Genomic DNA, 13,612 nt, shown 5'->3' with positions numbered 1-13,612 from the left:
TGGCCTCCAAAGGCACCCAGATACAAGTGGCATACATACACACACACACACACACACACACACACACACACACACACACACAGAATGAGAGAGGGGGAATTTTTAATGAAAGCATAGCTTTTGAGTTACAAATTGTGATAGGTATCATAAAGTTAAACAACCTTGAACTGAGTATCTCAGTCGTACTTAATATCCATGACCATTCCTACAATTTGCTCTCTCTGAAAAACAGTGAAGATATGACATGAGGAATGGAAAGTATGTAGTCTCTGGTATTCCTAGACTTGTCTCTTCATCCATGTAAAAGAGAAATTGAGCAGAATTGACCTAAGAAGTTCAAATGCCTGCTTACCCCAATCATAAGATCTTTTCAATACTGCTTGCCTCTCTCAACCTCTCCCCACATCAAGAAGTTTCTGACACCTGTTTCTTTATCATTACTCTGATCTTATTTATCACTTAGGATCTCCCAAGTCCTCCAGCCCCACCAGGATCCAAGAGCTCCTAAGTATAGGATGGAACACTAAGAAATAAGAAGGACGTTTAGAAGTCACCCACCATTGTGGCCTTGAGTTCTAGAAATCACATTTTTTCCTCAACTGGAAGTTTGGGAAAGTGTGGAGGACCACACAACCACAGGTACATGCACACACATGCACCCTATACCAACAAAGCTTACATAAAACAGCCAGCTGGTGGTGGCGCATGCCTTTAATCCCAGCATTCGGGAGTCAGAGCCAGGCAGATCTCTGTGAGTTTGAGGCTAGCCTGTTCTACAGAGCGAGATCCAGGACAGGCACCAAAATTACACAGAGAAACCCTATCTCAAAAAACAAAAACAAACAAAAAAAATCAAAGAAAAAGCTTACATAAAACAATAATAGCTAATGTTTACTGTTCTAAGTACTTTGCCCACATTAGCTGATATCATCCACTCCCCAACCCTGTGAGGATAGCTCTATCACAAGTGAAGAAACCATGCCCCAAATGATAACTGATTCACCCAAGGTTGCATAATAAATCCCTAACACAACCAGGAAACAAGAGATCATGTAGCTCTAAAGCTCAAGGTTTCCATCTTTTTTTTTTTTTTTTTTTTTTTTTTTTTTTTTTTTGGTTTTTCGAGACAGGGTTTCTCTGTGTAGCTTTGCGCCTTTCCTGGAACTCACTTGGTAGCCCAGGCTGGCCTCGAACTCACAGAGATCTGCCTGGCTCTGCCTCCCGAGTGCTGGGATTAAAGGCGTGTGCCACCACCACCCGGCCGGTTTCCATCTTTTTATTTGCATTTGTAATTAAAATAAAATTACATCATCCCCTTCCTCTCCTCCCTCCAATTCCCCCATGTCCCCACTCCATCTCAATATCATGGCCTCCTTTTAATTATTATTGTTACACACATAACTATAAATATATAAAAACAACCTGCTGAGTCTGTTTAGTGTGGCTCATTTGTATATGTTTACAGGGCTGACCAGTTGGAACTGGACAAGCAATTAAGGAACTCATCCATAGTGAAGACTAATTTTCTCTCTCTCAGCAGTTGTTAATTGCCCACAGTGCTTTTTCTGGAGGCGGAGTCTTGTGAGACTTCCCCGACCATGTTATCATGTCTATTGATAATGTCATTGTTGAGATCTTGTTTAGGTAACCACATTGTTGTAGCTTCATGGATGTGACTTCCTGTCATTTCTAGGAGACACTATATCACAGCAGACTTCCTAGTCCTCTGACTCTTACAATATGACTGTCCCCTCTTCCTCAAGGTTCTTTGAAACTTAGATGTGGGGGTTGTGTTGTAGATGTCTGGGTCTTCATCTTTCACAGGCTCAGCCTTGCCCAATGCCATATAGGATTAGCGGGGGAAATGGCACCTCATCCAAGGCCTCCCCAATGGGTGATATCAGACCTCTTCCCTCTAACCAGGGACAAGGTAAGGAGCTCTAGCAAGCCCACAGTGAGGGCTGGAGGAAGGTGAAGCAGGATTTCCGTGCTGCCGTTCTGGCCCGGAAAGTAAGCCCTGCTGTTAATTTTATATCAAAGAAAACCATCAAGGATTTCCACATGGTTAATTTCCAACCATTCCCAGAGACTCTATCACTAACATGCACATGGCACTTCACAGCTTGTAATTCACTTTACACTCTCTTCATGATCCACAAGTTACTGAGATAACTAGGCTATTCTAGGCCCCATGTTGGTACTGAAGCCATAGCTTAGTAGGTAAGGACACTGAATGCTCTTGGAGATGGACCTGGGTTCAATTCCCAATACCCGAAGGTGGCTCACAGTGTTCTATTACTCCAGTTCAAGGGTTTTTGTCACCTTCTGGCCTCCATAGGCACCAGGTGTGTATGTGGTGGACAGATATACATGCAAGCAAAACATCCATATATACATTTTTTTCTTAAATCTCTAATCCCTATGTTACATAAGTGGAGACCTATATCTAGGGAACTTACCCAAGGTGACTGCTACTGGATGGTTTTGTTTTTTTTTTTTTTAGGATAAAAGCCAAAGGATTTTACAGTGCCGCATCAACCCAGAGACTTCATAAGAAGGGCGTCATGCCCAGGAAATTCTATAACTTGCTCCAAATCAAACCCACAAAAGAAGGACAATACACACACGCACACGCACACGCACACGCACACGCACACGCACACACACACACACACACACACACACACACACAACTCTAAGCCAAGTAGCAGCAAACCAAAACCAGTGTCACAGTGGTCCAAAGATGACACTCTGTGACAAGCTGGATTCAACCTAGATGCCAGAGGACCTAGCACAGAAAACACTGCAGATACCAGCTGTCATTGAAAGACAACGTTAAGACTGGCAAGACAGCTCGGGGAGTAAAATCACCTGTCTCCAAACCTGACAACCTGAGTTCCATTCCCTGATAGTGACTTCTGGTCTTCACAACCCACCCACATATTCAGTCACACACCAATAAGTTAACATGAAGTAAATACTTTTGTAAAGAACACAGGAAGCTGCGGAGATGGCTCAGCACACAGAGCACTTGCTGGTGATACAGATGACCTGAACTTGGATCTTAGCACCTACATCATGTGGCTCACACCTACTTAACACCAGTTCCAGGGGAAGCAAAATGGCCGCTGCAGGCACTGCTCACACACACACACACACACACACACACACACACACACACACACACTAAAAATGAGTCTTTAAAAAAATGAAAAGCATTTCTTCTCAGTAGTTCTATAAATAAATATAACAGTGAATGACTATTTGTATATACAAACAGTTAAACTCTTAGGTTTCATCAATCTAGCAAAAATATCCTCCAAATATATGAAGAAAACCTTCTTTTCTCACTTTTAAAAAAAATTATACATGAGTACTGTATTTACATCATTTCCACTTTTCTATCTCTACTCTCCACTCCTCCAATGACCCCACCCCCTCTCAACTTCATGACTTCATCCTGCGAAGCCCACTTAGTGTTGCTTGGGTGCACATTAATTTGGGGGTGACCACATGCAGGGGTGTCAACTCACAGCCCACAAGCCACATGTAATCAAGGGCAACTCTGAATTCAGGCCAACACCAAACCATAAACTTACTTAAAACATAAGGGTGTGTGTTTTTACAGTTTCTCAGTTTGTAACTCAATTTGTGTTTCTGGGACATGAATCTTGCAGAGGACAACACTGTGTCACAGTGACAAAGAGTTGGACTCAACTGCACTATTTGACAAGTTCACCATTATCACTTCAACTTTTTTCTCTGGATATCTCCTACCCCAGAACATTTCAAAAATGACCCATCATTTTAAAATAAAGTCTCTGAGTTGATTTTTGCTGTCAAAATGTCTTCATTTCACAATCCAACTTGTGCATGCCAGAATAATCAGGAGGCAAAGTCTGAAAATCATTGAATAAAACCAATATTTGTTCTACCTCCCTATTCTGCTTGAACTCAACTAATGTCGTGATAGAGAGGGGCAGGGGAAATGAGTGCATCCAAAAGGTCATTTAGCCAGGATGAATTGGGTTCATGAGTTAGAGCTGTAAATCATTAATTAAGACAAGGGCTCCCTTGATAATTAGCAAACAGAAATAATCAGCTGTAGAAAGTCAGCAGATACCAATCACTTCTATTTTCTTTAAACTACATTTCCTTGTTTATTGGAGATCATGACATGATGTGTGTGGAGGTCAGAAGACAATGCTGAGGGGTTAGTTCTTGACCTTCATAATAGGATCCCCAGGAACAGATCAAGTCCTCAAGTTTGGCAGCAAGTGTCTTTACCACTGAGCCACATCACGACCCACACCACTTTCAATATGACAAATAATGCTATAACATAGCTGTCCTGGGTAGCTTTAAGTGTCTATTTGGCCCAGTATAGAGTCACCTGAAGAAACAAGTGGCCATTGTGTCTGCCATCCACAGTGATTTTTCCAGGGGTTCTTCCCAGCCTAGGTCAGCCTCTGGTTCTTTAGTCTTCATTCATAATTTTCTCTAGAATCATGAGCGTCTTCCATTTGGCCAAATTGAGTCTTCACTTGCCCTGGGCTTGGATGCATCTGTGGGGGATACACAGCAAGATGACACTTGAACAAGACCAGCACAAAGAGAGATATAAGGCCAGGCATGAGGGTGCAAGCATTGAATCCCAGTACTCAGGTGGCAGAGACAAGAGGTTCTATGGGATTTCAAGGCCAGCCTGATCTACAGAGTGAGTTCCAGGACAGCCAGAACTACATAGAGAGATCCTCTCTCAAAAGGGGGCATGGTGGGAGACACTGGATATGTAACTCACTGCAAGATGTCTTCAGAGGAACCAGGAGCTTAGGGAAGGCACAGACCAGAGTATCTGAAGTGGCCTGAGAGTGTCAGGGGTCACCAGCATGTCCCTCCACATGCTCTACCATTGAATAGTAGTTCAGAAGATAAACAGAGATGGCATTCCAAGGCTGTGAGAACAGCCCAGTTTAATGACAACTGTTATCCTGGTTCATTTTGTGTTGATGTCACAAGTTATTTGAGACTGGTGACTTATTTATAAGGAGCAGACAGGATTGGTGACTGTCACCAAGATGTGATACTGACACAGGGTCAAGCACTCAGTAGAGCACAGAGGGAGGAGACAGACCACAAGGGAGAAGGAAAGGGACACCTGTGGGGAATGACAGAAGGACTTTCAAGTCGCCATTCCTCGGGAAAATAGCTGAAACTCCACTGGAGAAGAGGGACTGAGAAAGGAGAAGGAAGGAGACATCTGTGCATAATGACACAAGGGTATACGCACTGTGGCTCATGGGAGAAAATGGTGTCTGTTCTTCAAGATTGAGGGAGGAAAAACATAATGATTATCTGTCCATTTTACTTTTGCTTTTGGTTTGTTTAGGGAAACTTTCTGTAGTTGTTTTTTTTTGTTTTTATGTTTCATTGTTTTATTGTTGGGGTGTCTTGTTCTTGCGTATGTAGATGTGGGGTGCACGCTCACACAGGGTCACATATGTGTGGGTGTATGCCTGTGGAGGTCAGAAGATGCTGTTGGTTGTCTTTCTCCATAGCTCTCCACTTCATCTGGGGTCTCTCGATGAACCCAGAGCTCACTAGTCTAACTAGTCTTGGTAGCCAAGTTTGGCCCAGGGATCCTGTCTGGCTCTACCTAATGGCTGTCATGTCTGCACACTTTTTAGGGTGATTCTTGGACTCTGAATTTTGGAATCCACTTTTGCACACAAGTGCTTTATCCACTGACTCTAATTCCCCTTTGGCTGGCTGCGTGGGTTGTGGGGTTTGTTTTCATTTGCCAAGGTTCTAACACCAGGCACTTCATTAAATATTTTCTTGGAGTTTCCAGCTTTTAAAATAATATTATTTTTTGAAATTTTCATAAAGTGCGTCTTGATCATATCTATCTCCCACTTTATCCCTCCAGTGCCCTTCAAGACCTCACTCCAGAGAACAGAGCCCAGATGACCCATTCCCTCTCAAAGTCCACTCTGTTGCTTGGAGAGTTAAGGTTTCCAACATGTCAGTTACACATGAGTCACACACAAACCACAGCAATTTCAATGACACAGTATGTATGTCACTTCATGGTTGCAAAATAAAGCATCCGAATTTTAATTTTAGTTATGGCTAACATGAAAATAACCTAGTTACAACAAGCCAGGTTTTAGCAAAGAAAGAGTGTGTGTGTGTGTTCATATTGTGAGTGCACACATGTGCTGTGGATATCGCTATATATAAATAAACTCTGATTGGCCAATAGCCAGACAGGAAGTATAGGCGGGACTAACAGAGAAGAGAATTGAGGGAACAGGAAGGGAAGAGGAGACTGGCTGGAGCCGCCGCCAGGACAAGGAAGATGTAAGGTACCAGTAAGCCATGAGCCATGAGGCAAAGTAAAGATTAATAGAAATGGGCTAAATATAAGAGTAAGAGCTAGACAATGACAGGCCTAAGCTAATGGCCAAGCAGTTTAAATAATGTAAGAGTTTGTGTGTTTATTTTATAAATGGGCTCTGGGACTGGCGGGACTTGGTGGCGGGAGCTGGAGAGAATTTCTCCAGCTACACACATGTAACATACATATTCAGGTGTATGTGCATATATGAGAGTGTGTGTATGGAGACCAGAGGACAACATCAGACATCTATCTTTTTCTTTTTTTTTTTTTTTTCTTTTTCTTTTGTTTGGAGACAGAGCTCTGGCTGTCCTGGAACTCTATCAGTAGATCAGGCTGACCTGGAATTCATCAAGCAGGTGAGACTGGCTAGCCAGTGAGTCGCAGAGATCTGCTTGTACCTATCCTAGTTCTGGGATTCCAAGCAGATGCCACTGTGGTGGATAGCTTTACATCAGCTTGAAACAAGCTAAAGTCATCTGAAGGAGGGAATCTCAATTTAAAAATGCCTTCATGAGACTGGGTTGCAGGCAAGCCTGTAAGGCACTTTCTTAATTAGTCATTGATGGGGTAGGAGTGTGGATGTCAGTAGTCTAATTAGGAAACGGATGCTATAATGTTTACACCTTTCTCTTCCAAATGTATGGTCCCTGGCCTGTGACCTGTTGTGGGCTTGGGAGCTCCATCCATGAACCTGGCCATTCCACCTTTTACTAAGGAAGAATGTGAACTGGCTTGATACTTAACCCCAGTGAAACAAGTTCAGTAGTAATTCAGAGAGGACAAAGTTATAGAGTAACATGAGATTGCCTAATGAATTTTCTTTATCAGCAAGAAGAGATAGGGAGGCTAAAGAGATGGCTCAGCAGTTGAGAGCACTAGCCATTCTTGCAGAGGATCTGATGTGGCTCCCAGAGCCCACAGTGTTAGCTTACAACCATATGTAACTCCAGGTCCAGGGGACCAATGCCCTCTTCTGACATCTGGCAATTCTGAGCACAGACATGATGCACTTATGTAGAGGTAAAATGTTTATCCATGTTTTGTTTTGTTTTTGAGGCAGGGTTTCTCTGTGTAGCTCTGGCTGTCCTGGAACTCTATCAGTAGATCAGGCTGACCTTGAACTAAAAAATCCATCTGCCTCTGTCTCCAGTGTGCCAAGACTAAAGGCATGAGCCACCACTGTCTAGCTTTTTTTAAATATAAAAGATTAAATTGAGGAAAAGGATGAGACATAACCAAATTAACTCCTCCTTAGGCCCACAGGTGCTCAGGAAAGTCCACACCTCACAGCCTCTTCAGCAGTGGCTGCAGACCCAGATTGAGGAGCTGAGTTAATTCCTGCTTAGGTCCACAGATGCATGGAAGGTTCAGAGGGGGCTGTGTCTCCAGAAGTTCCAGTGGTAGCTGAGGAACCAGGATGGGGACCATATCTGACTCTGTAAGGTCCACGGGTGTGAAGAGTGGGAAAGCTGCAGACCCAGGCAAGTGTCAACAATGCAGAACTGAAATCACATCCTTCATTCTATTGACCACCATGAAATAAAACTGGATATTGATAACCACAGAAACTACAAAAAGCACACAAGCTTATGGAAACTAAACAGCACATTACTGAAATGTAATTGGGCCAAAGAAGAAATCAAGAAGGAAAATGTAAAATTTCTAGAAATGAATGAAAATGAAAACACAACATACCCAAATCTGTGGAACACAATGAAGGCATCCCATGAGAAAGGCTTATAAGGTTAAGTGCCTATATCAATACACTGAAGAGAGTTGATAGTAATAAGTTAATGATGCACTTGAAGTCTTTGGAAAATAAGAACAAACAGTAACTAAGAATCGAAAGCAGTAAACAGAAATAGATAATCAACATTGGAACTAACAAACACTAGGTGGAGATGGGGAACCCCATAGAGCAGGGGAAGGAAGGACTGTAGATGCCAGAGGACATAAGGACATGGCCTAAGGGTCAACTAAGGGCTTATAGGGGCTCAGAGAAACTGAAGAGACAAACATGGACCCTGTATGGATCTGAGCTAGGTTCTCTGCATATATGTGATGGTTGTGTAGCTTGGTGTTTTGGGGGGACTCCCAACAGTGGGAGTGAGGGATATCTCACTCTTTTGCCTGTGCTTTGGACCCTTTTCCTCCTTCTGGGTTGCCTCATCTAGCCTTGATATGAGGGTTGGTGCCTAGTCTCTTTTGTTTGTTTTTGTTTGTTTTTTCAAGACAGGGTTTCTGTGTGTAACAGCCCAGCTGTACTGGAACTAGCTCTGTAGACCAGGCTGGCCTCAAACTCACAGAGATCACTGGCCTCTGCCTCCCGAGCACTGGGATTAAAGATGTATGCTACCACCACCAGGATGTTTTGTTTTGTTTTGTTTTGTTATTTTTATTTTGGTACCCAGTCCTATTGTAACTTGTTATGCCATGTTTGATTGATACCCCTGGGAGGCCTGATTATGTTTTGAAGGGAAATGGAGGAGGTGTGGATCTGGGGCAGAAAGGAGATGGGGGAGGGATTGAGAGGAGTGGAGGGAGGGGAAACTGCAAGCAGGATGTAATGTATGAGAGAAGAATAAAAAATTTGGGGGTGAAATTAATGAAATAGGAAGACATATGCACAACTAGAAGTTTAGAGCAGAAAGTTCCTAATAGTCAAGCTTGTTTGCAGGGTCACACCCTAACTGTCGTGCTAAAAATCTCATCCAGTGACTGAGGGAACCGGATGCAGAGATCCACGGCCAGGCCCCAAGTGGAGCTCCAGGAGTCCAACTGGTGAGAAAGAGAAGGATTTGTATGAGCGAGAATTGTTGAGACTAAAATTCATAACATTTTATGAATAAGAAAAGTATTATTTAAAATTCTAGTTGTCAATCAAGCAGTTGAGGCTTCCATAGTTCAGATGTTGTAATGTTCACTAGGATCCTCAACCAATATCTGAAATAAATTGCTCACTCTGTAAACCTTGTGGCTAACCTCTAGGATAGTCTTACCATTGTATTTTACTTCTTTGCCATCAGCAAGCGTAGTGTTGATGTCATCAAGGCAAGAAAATCGACATATATCAAATTGATTTAAATGTAAAAGCAAATGAAAAATGCATGGGTTTTTTTTGTCCCTATCTAACTTGTATACTCTTACTTATAGAGACCAATAGTCACCTGTGGTGACTGAGGCAGAGGATTGATTCATCCCTAAGTAGCAGAATCTGTAAAAATCACATGTATGCATTTGGGTTAGAAACATGCTTTTGTACTTCTACCTGAATAAAGGTGTGTTCAACGCTCCTAGACTCTTGTTTTGAACTGAGCCTAGTGGCTCCGGCCGGAAGCAGTGGGCAACTTGGAATTCCTCACCTTCCTGCCTGCAGCAGACTCCTCTGTGAGACTCATAAGAAGTGAGTCTCTATAGAGACCAGCAGAGACAACAGATCTCTGAAACTGGAATTATAGGTAATTTTGGGCCACCACATGGGTGCTGAGAATCAAAATCCTGCTCTCTGCAAGAGCAGCCAATGTTCTTAACCACAGAACAGCTTTCTAGCACCTGGAGTGAGTGTTGATCCAGTTGGGATGCTTCAGGACATAAAATACAAGCAAATAATTCGTGATTACTAAGAATGTTTTTGTAGGTAAAGCAAATTTTAAAAGAATGCCAAAATAGTTTTTGAAGTAACTTGTCTGTTCAAGTAGACATTTAGTTGGTATAATGACAGTGTGAGTTTCTATTAAGTCTTTGGTCTTTGGGGAGGGAGAGAAGAAATCTTAGCTGGACACTTGACTCATTTGTTTTCATTTACTGCATGCACACTCTTATATTCACATTCAAGCTTGCTTTTCACCACAGTTGTGCAAGAAAGCTGGGCTGTTACAGATTCACGGAAGTGCAAAGAGATTGAAGATCTTAGGGTCTCACAGCAAGTTAATGTCTCAGGGTGTGATATGGCTGACTCCCAGACCACAGGGTTTTCTTGGAAGCTTTGCCTGTGGTATCTCTAGTGATTCAATATTGTTAGCTCCAGCTGATCCAAAGGCTTCCAGAGCTGATGTGAGAAGAGAGTATCTTAAGTAATTTTTTAAAGAAAGTGGTTGGTAGACTTAAGATAATTTTGACACAATGGATTACCAGTCACCTCCCCACCCCAAACACACAATTTCCTTTCTCCTGACCAAACGTCCCTGCCCCATCATCAGTTTCTCTTGTTCATTTCTCAGCTTTTCAAATTTGTTCTTAGCTTTTTTTTTTCTGTTGGCCAAAACTAGCTGATGGACATAGAACTCTTGACCTGGAGCAAAATAGGTAAGCAAGCTTGATTCCTGTGCACATGAAAGAAAGACTTGTAGGGAGCCATGAAAGAGTGTGTTGAATGAAAAGGGTAGAATGTCCAAACCTTATAAATGAATGTCTTGGTTAGTGTTCTGTCACTGAAGAGACACCATGACCAAGGCAACTAATTTAGAGAAGGAAGCATTTAATTAGAGGCTTGCTTACGGTTTCAGAGGGTGATTCCATGATCTTCTTGGTGGGGAATGTGGCTGCAGGTGGGCCAGACATGGTGTTAGAGCACTAGCTGAGACCTTTTATCCTGATCTACAGGCAGGAGGCAGTGGAATTGAGCTAATTTAAATGTCATGGGCTATTGAAACCTCAAAGTCCACCCCCAGTGAGACATCTCCTTTAAAACTGTCTCAGCTAATCCTTCCTAAACAGTGTACCAACGGGGCAACCAAACATTCAAATAAATAAGCTCTATGGAGCCATTCTCATTCAAACTACCACAATGAGAATGAACTTTTCTTAAAAAGATAAAGTCTCTGGGAGGCTGGAGAGATCACTCAGTGGTTAAGAGCACTTGGGTGTTCTAGAAGTCCTGAGTTTAATTCCCAGCAACAACGTGGTGACTCACAACTATCTGTAATGGGATCTGATTCCCTCTTTTGGTGTGCACGAAGACATACATGAGTAAAAATACATGAGTAAATAAGTCTTTAAAAAAAAAACACCACAAGGTCTCACTATACTGTCCTGACTGGCCTGGAACTCTGACATACCCACCTTCCTGTCTCCCAAGTGGTGGGATTAAGGCAGAATTCTTTTGTGCTGTTGAGTATTTTACTTGCATGATGGCTGTGCATCATGTGATGCAATGCTTGTGGAGGCCAGAAGAGGGTGCTGAAGCCCTTTGAACTGGAGTTGAGTCAATTGTGAGCTGCCCTGTGGGTGTTGGGAATTGAACTTCCTCTGGGAAGGCAGCAAATGCTCTTGTGCGCTAAGCCATCTCTCCAGCCCTTGTTACAAACTTTTAAAGTTTATTTTAAAATATATTGTTTATTCCTTGAGAATTTCATACATGTATACAATGTTTTGACAACAGGACCATTTTGTAAGACAGCAGTAACGGATTCTTGGGCCTACGATCTCCCCTGCTGTGACCAGGTTTCAGTAGTAGGTATGAATTCATGTGAAGTAGCCTCAAATCCAACCAGAAAGTGGCAAGAGTGTGGCATTTGAAGGTGCTGAATAAGGGAATTCTATAGAGGGGGAAAAAAATCCTAGGAAGTAGATGTGAACAACTGAACGCACCAAGTCTCAAATGGCATTGAATCCAGGCTTCTTCAGGCAAATGCTCTGCCCTTGTTACATTTCCAGTCCCACCTAGGTTTATGGAAGTTAAAAGGATGCCCTAGATAGTCACTTCAGCAAAGTGTAATGACATTCCCACATCTGAAAATAAGGCTCCATCCATCCATCTTATCTAGTTGCCTGGTGTATAACATCAGTGCTAGCCAATGTCGGCAGTTAACCTAATCAAGTGAATTAATCCAAGGAATAAAGAGAACTGCAGGTTATTAATGCAGTGCTTTGATGTAGACATACATGGGCTTAGCTCACCTCTATTAAAGTGTCACTTTTAAGATTTTTATATAACTTGCCTGTGCAATAAAAGCACAGTGAAAGATAAATGTAAAGGGTACCAGCCACATAGTAAGAGCTCAAAAAGTTCATGGGGGCCAGTAAGATGGATGCCAGCTGCCAAGTCTGATGACCCTAGTTCCCTCCCTGGCCCCCCACATTCTTGCTGTGCACAGGCATACTCAAGTACAATTTTTTAAAAAGTAATTCATTTTTTAAAAAAAGAAGTGGGGAGGGGGCTTAGGAGATGGCTCAGTGTATTAAGGGCACTTGCTGTTCTTCCAGAGAACCCAGGCTCAGTTCCCAGCACTCACAGGGTGGCTCATGACTGCTGAGTATCTGACGCCCTCTCCTGACCTCCATGGGCACTGCAAACATGTGGTGCACAGACGTACCTGCTGGCAAAACACCTCACACATAAATTTTTTTAAAAAATGAAATCTTTGTTGTCTGTTTTTGCTTTTCCTAGACAGGGTCTCACTATGCAGCTCTGGCTGTCCTTAAAACTCACTCTGTAGACCAGACTGGCCTTGAGCTTCCAGAGATATACCTATCTCTGCCTCTCAAGTGCTGGGATTAAAGGTGTGGGCCTCCAGAAAGCCAGGACCTGAGTTTAAATCCCAGCACCTGTGTGTCAGGTGGCTCACAACTTCAGGTTAACTCCAGCTCTGGGGTGTTTGACAGTCTGTGGGTACCTGCATGCATGTAAGTACACACACACACACACACACACACACACACACACACACACACACGAATATATTTTAAAACCTCCATAAATTAGGCCAGCAGTATGATTCAGTGTAAAGATGCTTGCTGCAAAAGCCTGATGACTTAATTTCTAACCCCAGAAACCACAGAAAAGTGTAAGGAGAGAACCACCCTCACCAAGGTGTCCTCTGGCCTCAGCATGTCTGTTGTGGTATATTTGCTCTCCACACACACATAAGTAAAATATAAAATTAAATTCCCCCAAAGTTAATATAAACACAGGTACGAAGACCAATTCACAGAAGTTAAAGAAAAAAAAATGAACGAACGAACATTTAGCTGTGAAAACTTGAATTGTCTAGGGGATGGAGGTCCTGAATTTGGAGACCTGACTAAAGAATTGTAGGAACTGTTTCCTGTTGGAGTCACCAAACTGGCATCTGTCTCAACGTGTGTGTCCTCCCTTGAGAATTAGAGCCAATGATTAATCTGAGACTACAATAGTTTTTAAAATGAACAAAACAAATACAAAAATAATGAGCATGGGAATTTAATTTAATTCACTCTTTACTTGGAAAG

Source organism: Peromyscus eremicus, chromosome 23 (genome assembly GCF_949786415.1).
Source record: "Peromyscus eremicus chromosome 23, PerEre_H2_v1, whole genome shotgun sequence".
NCBI lineage: Eukaryota > Metazoa > Chordata > Mammalia > Rodentia > Cricetidae > Peromyscus > Peromyscus eremicus.
This window is presented reverse-complemented; position numbering follows the sequence as displayed.